Below are 14,145 nucleotides of genomic sequence, written 5' to 3'. Positions count from 1 at the left end.
AGAATTGAAATTTTGGCATAACTTATCAATGTACTGGTGGTACCTAAGTTTATTAGCTTGCAAATGCCTAAGAACTTCACATGTGGATTCTTGATCAGTGGGTGCCGAATGATCTCTGTTCTGGCACCTGTATGTCATTTTTATTTCTTTGGAATTTTATACTATATGATTAACTGTAAGATTAGAGCCTGGCCTGTTTTGGTGTGTAGTCTGTTTCTTTATTCTTCAGACTGGGTTGAATATTGCTGTGTTTGGAATACATCAGTGAACTAGTGTCATCACAAAACATCATAGTTTTCTGAAAGCTCCTTCAATATCCCACACAAATCACTGAAGCCATGAACAGAAATGGGACAAGTAATGAACTTAGCAGAGCATCATATTTAATCCTTTCCCCTCACCAAATTTAGTCTTATTCCTGTCATGTCATTCGCTAAAATGATCCTTCGTTTTTCTATTGTTAAGATATCACTCCAGTCATATAAGGGGAATGCCTTTACTGCTACATCATTTTTGTATCCCTAGCAGAATTTTGTGTTAACACTATCAAAAGCCTTCACTTAATTGGATAAAATGCCAAAAGTGTAATTTTTCCTCGTTTAATTACAACCATAAGTGAGATTATGAAATCATACACACAACACTACTCTCATTTTCATACACACAATTAATTTGCTCACATTTTAATGTAGCACTAAAATTGATTTATTATTATATCATCATCATCATCATCATTAGTATTGTACATGTACTGTATGGAATTTAAAGAATGGATAATGGACCCTTACACTGTCAACATGGAAACAGTGCTCATGGGAAGAAACTTCCAAATAACCAACTCGAGAATGACTAGCTACCACAATATACAGGAGACACACTGATATACATGGCTAATGTAATGAGGAACGAAGTTTAGAGTTTAACATCTACTAAACACTTAAGTCAATACAAACCTGACTACCACACCTGGGTCAGGATGGGGGAGGGAGCTGTTAATATCCCTGTTCAAGAAGCAAACAGTCTTTTTGATTCACGTGATTTAGGCAAACCCAATTAAACGTTAATTATGACCAATCTTCTCCTAATTGTATTGGGCCCAAATATCTGTCAGGCAGTCCTTACCTCAGCTGTCATTCTTTTGGATAAAGTTCTATCACGGTTAGACCTACATATAAAATTAATTTATCCAAGTTCGAAATGCGTGTTAAAAAATGTGGAACAGTTAAGTTGTAAGGAACTTACGAACTTGATAATATGCAACTACAACGGAATAAGCTACAAGTTTTTGCCACATTAACCAATAAATGAACATTTTCATACCATGTTGACTAGCTTGAACCTACAGGTATTTCGACATATGAACCCATATCGCCAATACACTATAATTACGGCAAGCAATGAAATTACTGCAAACGATAAGCAATTATATTTGAAGTCTTAAGCACACGCGAAATTATTTTATCATAGTACAGAATGAGCATCAATTAAAAATCAAAAATGTTTGAGGGGCGTGTTAAGATTTGAAAACCTTATATGAATCAATTTTTCATCATCAAACGATAGTAACCAATGGGCAACGTGTACTGAGTACAATCACATTAAAAAGCGAATTAGAGAGTATAAAACTTGTTTATTTGATGTTTGCGAAATACTGCAGCTTTCTCGGGGACATCTTTGACCAATATTGCTATCGTGAATATATTTACTGGACTTTCTAAATTTATACGACTTAAGTTCATAACTGAAATGTCTGCAGCTATCAGCTCGAAACTGCACCAAAAATTATACAGGACACAAAATCTTTCTGAAAAGCCCGCCACTCTGAAGGAACAACAGATAAAAAAAACGATAGTACAGATATAACTCGACAGTCCAATACGGATGCAAAGTTTATTGGCATGCAGAACATAGAAACCGTCCTCGGTTATCATTGCATATTGTGTGATGTTGAATTGTTTTTTTTTTTTTTCCTTTATTGTTATTTCCAAACCTGTTAACAGGCCGGCCAGCATCAGCATGCTACGCCGCTCTTTGGCCTCAGAGAACACACAAGATACAAATGAAGACATCGAGAGAAAACAAAAAAAAAAAAAAAAAACATGGTGGACATAGAAACGGAGACAAACACTTTTTAAAATACATGGAGCCGTTCACAGGCGTAGAGTCCAAGATAAAATTTAGTCAGACACTTGGACAGAGACGAATATTGTCACACGTGAACGTAGGCGCACAAAAACGAATAACAATGAAGCACAAAACGACGACACACACAGGACACGAGGCGTTGATCTCCGGCGAGCGAATGTTCACTAACCGTGTACGAGTCCGGGGACCTGCCAAGAGAGGAGGGGGGGGGTGGGAGAGGGAGAGGGGAGAGCAGATGCCAAGGGCAGGGGAAAGGAGGAAGGGGGAGGGGAAGCCCGGGGGAAGAGGGGAGGAGGGAGGGGACGGGGGAAAAAGGAAAGAGTAGGGAAGAGAAGAGACAGGAGGGAGGGTGCATAAAGGAAAAGACAGGAAGTGGGGGGGGGAGGATCAAAGTTGAGAGGAGGGGTAGATGGAGGGGAGGAGGACATCATCAGGGAGGGGGAGCTGGCGGAAGCCACCTTGGGAGAGGGTAAGGAGGGTGGAGAGATGGAGACCGGGTGGGACGTGGGAATACAGGTGCGGCAGCGGGCGGGGGTGAGAGAGGATTGGTGAGACAAGCGGATGAGGAGGATCGAGTTTGCGGGAGGTGTACAGGATCCGTATCCTTTCAAGGAAGAGGAGGAGGTGGCAGAAGGGGATGATATCATACAGGATCCACGTGGGGGAGGGGAGACGGATGCGATAGGCGAGGTGGAGAGCATGGTGTTCAAGGATTTGGAGGGATTTATAAAAGGTAGGGGGGGCGGAGATCCAGGCCGGATGGGCGTAACAAAGGATAGGGCGGATGAGGGATTTATAGATGTGAAGGATGGTGGAGGGGTCCAGACCGCACGTACGGCCGGAAAGGAGCTTGAGGAGACTGAGTCGGGATCGTGCCTTGGCTTGGATTGTCCGGAGATGGGGAGTACAGGAGAGGCGACGGTCGAGTGTGACGCCAAGGTACTTAAGGGTGGGAGTGAGGGCGATAGGACGGCCGTAGATGGTGAGATAGAAATCAAGGAGGCGGAAGGAAGGGGTGGTTTTGCCTACAATGATCGCCTGGGTTTTGGAGGGATTGGTTGCACCAAGCGGTGAACCGGCCAAGATGGGATTGGAGAAGGTGTTGGGAGCGCTGCAGGGTTGGGGCAAGAGCAAGGAAGACGGTGTCATCGGCAAACTGGAGGAGGTGGACAGGGGGTGACGGCGGCGGCATGTCCGCCGTATACAAAAGGTACAGAAGGGGGGAGAGGACGGAGCCTTGGGGCACACCGGCGGAGGGGAAAAACGTGTAGGAGTCGGTGTTATGGATGGTGACGTAGGAAGGATGGTGGGAGAGAAAGGAGGCGATCAGATGGACGTAGTTAATGGGAAGGGCGAAGGTTTGGAGCTTGAAGAGGAGACCGGAATGCGATATGCGGTCATAAGCTCGTTCGAGGTCCAGGGAGAGGAAGATTGCAGAGCGACGGGAATTAAGCTGGTCGGAAAGGAGATTAGTGAGGTGAAGGAGAAGATCGTTGGAAGAGAAGGACGGCTGAAAGCCACACTGCGTAACGGGAAGGAGGCGGTGCTGGTGGAGATGCTGGTGGATGCGGCGGGTGAGGACAGATTCCAGGACCTTGCTGAAGACCGAGGTAAGGCTGATGGGACGGTAGGAGGAGACGGCGGACGGCGGTTTGCCAGGTTTAAGGAACATCAGGATATGGGAGGTTTTCCACAGGTCGGGATAGTAACCGGTGGACAGGACTACATTGTAGAGCCTGGCCAGGGTGGAGATGAAAGAGACAGGAGCTTCACGAAGGTGACAGTAGGTGACACGATCGTGACCAGGAGCGGTGTTGCGTTTCGTGCGGAGTGTAGCAATGAGATCCTGTGTAGTGATAGGGGCATTGAGTTCCGTGTGTGCAGTGTTGTCCAAGTACTGGAAACCAGGAGCGAGGGGAGGGACAGAGGTGTCAGTTCGATCGCGGACATCCGGTAAGAGGGAGTAATCGAACTGGGGCTCATCGGGGATGGAAAAGACGTCAGAGAGATAAGAGGCAAAGTCATTGGCCTTACTAAGAGAATCAGGGAAGGGGTGATCATCATGGAGAAGAGGATAGTAGGGGGAGGGTTTAGTTCCGGTAAGGCGACGGAAGGCTGACCAGAACATGGACGAGTTGATAGGTAGGGTAGCATTTAAACAGGTGCATGTCTGTCGCCAGTCCCAGCGTTTCTTAGCCACAAGCAAATTACGAATGTGTCGCTGGAGTTGCCGGTGGCGTCGTAGTGTGTCTGGGTCACACGTGCGGAGGAAGGCACGGTAGAGACAGCGGGATTCATGGATGAGAAGGATGGCCTATGGGGGTAAGGTAGGACGGTTGGGTGGATGGCGAACAGTAGGGACGTGGGCCTCCACGGCCTCAGACAAGGTCTGCTGGAGAAAGGAGGCGGCATGGGTTACATCGTCAGGGTGGTGGTAGGTGAAGGGGTGGCTATCGACCTGGGTGGAAAGGGTATCCCGGTAGGCATTCCAGTTGGCACAGGAATAGTCATGGATGTACTTAGGGGGAGGGTCATTACGAGGGTCAGGGTGGGGGCGACGACCGTCTGAAACGGTGAGGAGGACAGGGAGATGGTGTCTACCAATAGGCTCCAGGACATCAACCGTTATGCGGCCAAGGACGTGGGGGAGGAAAGGATAATATCGGGAGTGGAGTTGGATTCGGGACAGGTGTGCTGGGGGATGGGGAGGAGGTCGCCTTGAAGGGAGGAGAGGAACTGATGCCACTGCCGTAACTGGGCAGCGGAACGACTATGGATGTTGAGGTCGGCGGCGATCACGTAGGAGGAGAAGGTACGGTCAATGTGGGAGAGGAAGTCGAAGGGAATAGGGGCGTTAGGGCGGACATAGATGGTGGTGCAGGTAACGGTAAGGCCGGGAAAGAAGAGACTAAGGATCAGGTGTTTGGTGGGGTTGGGAAGGAGAGGTTGGAGCCGAACGGGGATCTGGCGGTGGTGACCAATGGCAACTCTGCCACGCGCAATCAGAGGGGATTATCAGAGCGGTGGAGGAGGTATGGCGAAGTGTGGGCGGTGTGGTGGGGTTGGAGGAAGGTTTCATTGAGGAGGAAGGCATCCACGCGGTGGGTGGCAAGGGTGTGCAGGAAGAGGTTCTTGTTGGCGGGAAGGGAGCGGATGTTGTTGAAAAGGATACGGTGCTGTCACACCATGACAGGGATTTAAACGAGGGTGTCAAGACGGGAGAAGGTGAAATGGGCCTGGTTGTTGGAGTAGGTGGCGTACATTTTGAGTTGGAAAACGGAACAGGCGGCGAGGGAGATCTGTTGGAGGGTGTGCGGGCGCTGAAAAGGATGAACATTCTGAAGGACGATGGTGAGGAATCTGATGATGTCCTCAGCGGTAGGGGGTGGGCGAAGGGAATTGCCGGGAGGGGTGGGGGCATCCAAAGGGCGGACAGAAACGGTGAGTTCAGGAGTGGTAGGAGGGGGTCGGGCCTTACATTTCTGGGAGTAGGTAGGATGAGGGAGGTTACAGGTATTACAGGAGGGGGGGGGGGACTGGAGATTGGGGCACTGCCGTAAAAAGTGGGCTTGCCTACAGAGCGGGCAGGTGGGGGCCTCGCGGCACTCAGATTTCGGGTGTGCATTATACCACAAGCACCTTTGGCAGCGGAGGGATTGAGGAGGTGAACGGGACGGGGCAAATTTATAACGTTGGTTAAAAAGGAGGGCACCCGCCTTCAGGAGACGGTCTATGGAGGGGGTGTGCTCGGAAAAGCCCCCCGTAAGGTGGGTGAGGCCGGCAACATTGTGTATGCGACGAACTGCACGCACCTCCAGATGGGGATGTGCCTGAAGCTGCGCCAACACCTCCTCCTCCGTGATCGTCGGACTAAGCCGAGTGATCACGGCGGTGAGGGTCGGCGGGCGCGCGGGGGTTGGGGTTGGCGGGAGAGAAGCAGGGAATGAGCAGGGGTGAGGGAGGCATTAGGGCCAAAGCAGGTGACAGGGATGCGGGAAAGGAGGTCTGTGTGGAGGGTAGGGCTGGGGAGGAGCACCGAATCACAGCGAGGAGTGAGGAGGGAGATGGGGGCACCAGGAAAATTCTGGCGAAGGAAGAGGGTGAGGTTCCGGGCTTCACGAAGGGAGGGGTCAGGACGGAGAGGAGGTAGCGGTAGGAGGAGGGGGTAGAGGAGGAGGAGGGGGGCAGAGACAGGCAGGGAGACATCCATGGCATCATGGGTGGGGGAAGGGGGAAGAGGCGGAGCCTTTTTGGGAGAAGAGGAGGCAGGGGTGCCACTGGGGCACTTGACGGCGACGGAGGAGGTGTGGGGGATGGGAGCGACTGGAAGGTGGTGGGGAGTGGCAGGTCCCGGCACTGGAGGCAGCGCCAGAGATGGTGAGGGCGATGGCGAAGGCGATGGTGAAGACGATGAAGATGAAGGTGAAGGGGAGAGTGGAGCGTGGGCCGTAGCCTTCCGGGCGACCACCCGAGCAGGGGCCGCAGAAACGGAAGGAGCAGAGGGAGGGAGTGGAGGGAAGGGATCAGAGGAGGCGCGGGAGGGAGGAGCCGGGGATGGGGTGACAAATAGGGAGGGAGACGGGAGAGTGAGTAGTGGGGGGATGGACTGAAGGGGGAGTGATGCGGCACACCACGTGATAGTGGTGGCAGCGGCGGAGGGGAGGTGTATATGATAGCAGTGGTGGTGGCTGTAGAAGAGGTGGTGGGGGTCGACATTATGAGAAGGGGGAAAAAACCACAGGACAAGACAAGAAGCAAACGAGAGACGGGCAGGGCGACGAGAGACACAGAGTAGAAAGGGACGGAGAATGATGAAGGACGAATGAGACGGGGGCCGAAGCCCCGCTCTGCTGCTGCTGGTGGGGTGGGCGACCCAGCTGGCAGGATGGTGGGGACGCCTCCGCTGCTGCTGCTGTGGCTGCTGCTGCTGCTGCTGCTGGTGGTGGTGGCAGTGCTGCTGGTGCTGGTGCTGGGGGCAGCTAGGACCACTACTGGCTGCCGGCTGCGACCGCTGGTGGCTGCGACTGCTTGTGGCTGCGACCGCTGGTGGCTGCTGGCGGGGACCGCTGCTGGCTGCTGGCTGCTGGCCGGGACCTGTGCTGGCGAGGACCACTGCGGGCTGCTGGCAGGGATCGCAGCTGGCTGCTGGCGGGGGCCGCTGCTGGCTGGACTGCTGCATGCTGACGGGCTGGCTGGCTGGCTGGCTGGCTGGAACCTGCAACACCTAACGCTTCAATTGGTACCAGAAGAGCACAATTGAAGGGCGGTATTCAACCGAATTACCGCCGGAGATGATGTTGAATTGAGCTGGAATTTAATTTATTTGGTCTCTTCGATTATAATCAATGTATTTTATCTTTCTTTGTAAGATGGAAAAATAGCTACCGGAAGTAAACTGTTCCAGTTGTTTAGGTAACAGATAACAAATTATAATATACCCTCCGTTTTGGTTTCGGATTCTTTTTAATTAAAAAAGGTTACCTCACTTTTCATTCTATGAGTGACCACAGTGCTGAGAGACTTCAACGAATCGATGTTTTTTATTCTGTACTACTAATATTTTCACATTGTCGTGAAACAAGTAAATTACCTGAAGGGTAGGCCAATGATCAAAACAATAAAAATATCTATAATAATAATAATAATGTGAGTAAACAGTTCATACCCATTTTATAATTAGGAATGGAATAAAAAAGACATCGAGATCACCGGTTATAAGTAACTGTTACAGGATGTCTGTAAAACACACACGAAATGTAAATTCTAAAAATTTTAGATACATTGGAGTAATTAGTCTTCTTCATCTGTTTCCTGTTTGCATTGCAACTATTATTAAAAAAGATATGTTTGCATTCATGGTAGTTTGCTTTATATGGTGTAAAATATGTAATTATTTTTACTAGAATCCATAACAGGTGAGCCTGATGTGATAGTGAGTTCATAAGAACCACTCCAATCGTTATTTCAGTTTTACACCGACTATTTAAGTGCATTTTTTATATGGCAGACCCATCGCGGAATGATAATGGTATGGAAATGCTGCGTATGGTAGTGAAAATACCACCTTTCTTGGGGAATGTAAACATATGGGTTTTGCAAGTGGAGGCACAATTTACTACAACAAATATTAGCAACGAAATGACAAAGTATTCTTATGTTTTGGTATCGCTTTATAGCGAAGTTACTGAGCTAATTCCAAGTTTCAATTCCAAACCATTATCAGCTTCCTCATATACAGATTTTAAAAAAACACGCCTTATCGCAGAATTTGAAGAATCATAGTCCCAAAAGGTCAAAAATGTAAACAAAGTAGAACTAGGGGACAAGAAGCCATCTCCTTTGCTCCGAGACATATGCGCTCTTGTCAGAACGCAAGTAACAGATGAATGTTTAAGAACTTTGCTTCGACCATAGATATTGGCTATGGTCGAAGGAACTTTGTATCTTCAACGACTATCTATCAAAGTGCATTCTATGCCAGCAGCTAGTCAATATGTAAATCTCAAAGCGGCTTCTTTGGCTGACAATATCGTAGAGATTACGAAGCCCAGTCAATTCGCATATGCTATGGATTTCGTCTCCAATTCAAAATGACAGATTTTCCACATGGAAAGACAGTTTTCGGAACCAACGACCCAGATTCAGAAAGTGCAAGCTGGGACACAATCGAGAAACAGCTCGAAATAACCATGACTTACACAGAAACATTGTGTGCTGGTATCATTATAAACGACGACAGAACGTGAAGAAATGCACATTACCATCTTCATTTATTTGCCAACAATTTACTATGCTCAGATGGAAAACTAGTACGCTACTTGACGCACGCACAACGAGGGGGCTGAATCATCTTGCCGCCTTTTCATAACGGTTCGAAATATACATCTTCGTTTTCTTGTCGATTCCGGAGTAGACGCTTCCTTATTGCCAGCAACAGTACTACATCACAAAAAACGTTCAGAAACGGGAACTCCACGCTGCAAATTCTTCCGTAATTCACAGGTATGGTGAACAACTACTGAACCTCGAAATAGGTCATCGACAAAGATTTCTGTGCCCATTTCTTCTTGCAGATATTCTCCAGCCAACTGTTGGTGCCGATTTCTTGAGACATTATGGCCCGTTGCTTGATGGTAAGTCGGACAAGTTACTCGAGTAAGAAACTTTAATCGCTAGTATAGGCTCTGTCGACGCATATGCCGACAGTTTTTTGATTGATCATCAGCATAAATGTCGAGAGTTGCTAAATAGGTGTCTTAACATACTCACGAAGAAACCTAATTATGATTTTCCTCAGGTTAATGATCAGCACTCAATCACAACAATACGACCTCTAGTGCTTGCACGAGCCAGACGCTTGTCACCAGAAAAATTAGCACAAGCAGAATGTGAATTTCAGGAGACAATCAACCTTGGTACATGTCGTCCATCTGAAAGCTATTGGTCTAGTCCCCTCCATCTCGTTCCAAAGAAAGATGGAACCTGGCGTCCCTGTGGAGATTATATAGGTTTAAGGGATGTCACAGTGATAGACCATTAACCAATGCTGATAAACAAGATTTTACTGTCAACTCTCCAACAGGAAGATATTCCCCAAAACTGACCTTATCAGAGCTTATCACCACATTCCGTAGCGTCAGATGTGCCTAAAACAGCTGTTACCGCACCATTTGGACTTTTCGAATTTTTGAAGAGAGTGTTTGGTCTACAAAATGCAACACAAACATTCCAGCGATTTATTCATAGTATTCTGAATGACTTATCTTTTGTGTACTCCTATTTAGATGATATTCTCGTTGCTTCAGCATCAGATGAAGAACACATAATGCATCAGCATCGGCTCTAAAGCTCCTTTAACGTGGGAAAGTGCATTTCTGGACAGAAAGAGACATCGTTCTTGGTTTATAGTGTATCTCATCAAGGATTTACACCATTAGAGGAAAAGTGAAAACAATAAAAAACTTCTGTCATCCTAAAACAGTAGCAGAACTACAATTGTGTAAAAACAGCAAGAGGAAGGATAATTGTCCTGGTACATGGACTGGCGAAGTAAACAAACCGCTCGAGAAGTTAAAAGAAGAACTGGCTAAAGCAACTCAGCTTGCATGTCCCTCAAAAAATTTTCCCTTAATTCTGATATCACAACTTTGGACTATCCCACCCAGGGGACACCGCCTTATAGTAGGCACCTTCAGTGCCGGGTGGGAGAGTTTGCTTGTTCGTTGAAGTCGAGAGCTATGTCAGTGGTAGTATAGCTACTGGCAGGGTCACCCACGCTGGATTGGTCTCGACAGAGGAGCCAGACAAAGTGTGTCCCACAACATAGGGCAGGGAGGGCTCAAGAGGCGTAGTGAAGCCAGCTTCCCTAGAGGGGAAAACCTCATACAAATCCTGGTCCTCCAGGTTGGGGGTTGGGCATGGGACTAATAACCCCATACTGTAAACAAAGAATATTACAGAAATTCAACAGAAGCCTCGGAAACTGGATGGAAAGCTTGTTTCACGACCTTGGCAAAGGAAACAGATAAAGGATCTAACAGTAGCATCATGGAACGTGAGGACAATGGTTCAGCCTGGAAAAAAGAAAAAAATAGCCAATGAAATTTTAAAATTCAAATTTGATATCGTAGGGCTACAGGAAATAAGATGGCAAGGGATGGGCAGATAGATAAACCTGAGTGCTCATTGGTATGTAGTGGACCAGAAGAAAGAACAGGCCAAGTTGGAACAGGGTTTATAATGACTAGTTAGGAAAAGCCTTCTAGAATTTGAGCCCACAAATGAAAGGATGTGCAGACTCAGACTAAGAGGGAAATTTAGAAATGTATCAATAGTTAATGCACATGCACCAACAGAGGAAAAATAGGATATAATTAAAGAACAGTTCTACGAAGACTTGGAAAGAGTATTCTGCACAGTACCTAAATATGACCTGATGCTAGTAATAGGAGATTTTAATGTAAAAATAGGGAGGAATGAACATCCATATGGAGTTTCTGGAAAATATTCACTAAATGAAGAAAACAATGAGAATGGAGACTTACTACGCCAATTTGCAGCAATGAATAATATGATTATTAAAAGTACCTGCTTTCGACACAAAAGGATCCATCTCGGTACTTGGAAGTCTGCAGCCAATGGAGTAGGCAATCAGATTGACCATATTTTAGTGATTGCACGCCACTCGACGTCAGTTACGGATGTATAGAGCTGCAGAGGACCAAACTGTGATTCAGACCACTTTGTGATAAAATTAGTCTTGAGAGAGAAACTGTCACTAACAAATGGCAACAGAATAGGAAAGATGGCGAAATGAGATACAGATAAACTGAACATCCCTGATGAAATAAAAAAGTACCAAGTAACACTAAGTAGAAAATTGAGCAATGAAGAGACTGCAGTAGGAGTAGGTGAAAGGTGGAACAGGATTGAAAAAGCCATTAAGGATGCTGCAGAGGAAATAATAGGCATAAGGAGGAGTAGAAGAACCCAGGAATGGTTTGATGAAGATTGCAGGTCACCAATGGAGGAAAAGAAAAGGGCAAGAACAAAAGTGCTACAGAGAGAAACCAGAAATAATGTGAGTCAATATAGAGAATTAAGGACAAGAGCTAACAGACTGTGCAAGAGAAAGAAAAGAGAGTGGAATATGAAGAAATTTCAAGAACTAGAAGAAATAAAGAAACAGAGTGAAATAAGAAAGTTCTATCATGCCTTAGGCAATATGAAGAATAGATTCCAACCAAAAACAATGGCCTGTTCCAGTAAATATGGGAAAAAAGTTAAGGGAGGAAGAACAGATAGTAGGAAGATGGGCAGAGTATTTCAAAGATACACTAAGCACCAGCCTAGAAGATGAAGAGACAGATGAACAGGAGGAAAGAGTGGAGCTGGAAGTAGACAATGAAACCAATGAGGCAAGAAAGCCAACACTACAAGAGCTCTCTCAGGCTTTGCACAAGTCAAAAAACAATCGAGCCCCTGGGGAAGACAGCATAATTGCTGAATTAATAAAAACTGGTAGTGAGGCTGTTATAAAGGAACTGCACACATTGATATCAGATGTATGGGAAACAGAAACTATTCCAGATAATTGGAAAATTGGAGTAATAATACCCATTTATAAGAAATGGGACAGAACAGCATGTGAAAACTATAGATGTATAACACTCCTAACCACAGCTTATAAGATCTTCACAAGTATATTAAACGAAAGAATACAGAAGTGTGCAGAAGGCATACTAGAGGAAATATCAGTGTGGCTCTGCCAGACAGAGGAACACCTGATTAAATATTTGTGATAAGACAAATGATGGAAAAGTTCTATGAATATGATATAGATCTGCATTTCCTATTCATTGGCTTCAAACAAGCCTTTGACAGCATAAATCAGCAAGAACTATACAGAGTACTGAAAGAAGTTGGTATATGTGGTAAACTTATAAGACTAATCACATTGACAATGACAGAGACAAGCAGAACAAGTGGAAGCTTTGACTTTAATAAAGATGTGAAGCAATGTGTTAGTCTCTCCACTGTCCTATTCAGTATAGCCCTGCATTGTGTAGTAAACAAAATCAACAAAAGAGACACCATATTTATGAAAACTAGCCAGATATGTGCATACACTGATGACATTGCTATAGTAGGAAGAAATACTAATACACTCCTAGAAACATACCGGACAATAGAAGAAGAAGTCTTAAAAATTGGCCTCATAGTAAATGAAAACAAAACAAAATATATGGTAATGTCACAATCTGAGGCCAGAAAACCCCTAAAAACCTAAAAATCAATGGGAAATGCTTCAAAGGAGTGTCCTCTTTTAATTACTTGGGAGCCCTGCAATATCCCCTCGCTTCTAAACTGATACTGTTATTACTCAGCTTAGCTGCAAGTCTGTAGAATGGGGTATATGTGACGTACAGTATAACTGGTCAGCATTTCCACCTGGAATTTGCGAGTGTAAGTCGGACCTTCCCTAATCCGCCTTGGTAGGCCGTGTCGCCGGATTTCTCCTACCTGTGCGCGGTGCAGCTCTCGTAAATGTCGTCCTGTGTAGATTCTTCATTAGCGCATTGGATGTCTGTCGGTGGAAGCTAATTATCTGTAATTGCTGTCGATCAACTTTGGGGTATCTAGTTATTCGAAATTAACATTCAGAATGCCGTAATATCACTTTTATTTCTATTAGATCAATAATGAAACACTCATGTCACAAACTACTCATAACCGAGAGCATGGCTACCATGATAGGAAGAGCTCTTAAGGCCGACTGCCAACTTTGACACGTAGTCCCTATCTCTTACTAGTCTCGTCACAGTTCGTGGATTTCCGATCAAGTTCGTACTTACTAAGGTATGCATTTGTTAATGAACGGGTGTGAATTTTAACAAGGCAGAATTATGATAAATAGTTTTAAACATCCTAATATTCATGTTGTCATAAATGACTTTAATTATCAAATATAGATAAACAAAATCGGTGACTTCGGCGCCAAGATGGCGGTACTTCCCGTCACGTGTATTTCCCAGTCTGACGCTTGTTGCTACAGTCCAGCGCCGAGCCCCACCCCACTACGTGCGACATATGGTCGCTTCGTAACCTAGCCAGCCAGCATGGGAAATGCTCTCCGGTTCATGGCCGGCTTCGGACTACAGCACTTCCTAACTATCGTGAGTACATCAATAAGAGACAATAATTTATTAAAACTGGTAAAAAGTCTTCTTCACGTAAGAGGCACCTTACAGCACTAATAACAAATGATAACAGTATTGGAAAGGCCATAGGGGAAGGAATACAAGCAGGAAACAGAGCTTACTTTGCAAATATGCAACTTTTCAAAAATGGCCATGTTACAAGGAAAACTAAACTGCTAATGTATAATTCCTTAATCCGCCCAGTTATATGGATCAGAGGTATGGACGTTGACAGAACACGATAAAAATGCACTACGAACCACTGAGCGGAAAATACTACGCAAAATCTATGGGTCAATAA

General features: G+C 45.9%; 1 protein-coding gene across 8 annotated transcripts in view; it reads right to left on the bottom strand.

Annotated features, from left to right (window-relative positions):
- Positions 1-1,956, bottom strand: part of LOC126191587 (uncharacterized) — a 128,829-nt gene extending 126,873 nt beyond the window's left edge. For 5 of the 8 annotated variants that reach the window (XM_049932526.1, XM_049932524.1, XM_049932530.1 and 2 more), the window contains exon 1: positions 954-1,956. The gene's annotated coding sequence lies outside the window, so the exon portion shown is untranslated. The remainder of the gene's footprint in view (positions 1-953) is intronic. The other 3 variants (XM_049932527.1, XM_049932529.1, XM_049932528.1) reach the window with 2 other exon arrangements.
- Positions 1,957-14,145: the final 12,189 nt, after the last annotated feature.

This window comes from Schistocerca cancellata, chromosome 6, assembly GCF_023864275.1.
Source record: "Schistocerca cancellata isolate TAMUIC-IGC-003103 chromosome 6, iqSchCanc2.1, whole genome shotgun sequence".
In the NCBI taxonomy this organism is placed as follows: domain Eukaryota; kingdom Metazoa; phylum Arthropoda; class Insecta; order Orthoptera; family Acrididae; genus Schistocerca; species Schistocerca cancellata.
This window is presented reverse-complemented; position numbering and strand designations above follow the sequence as displayed.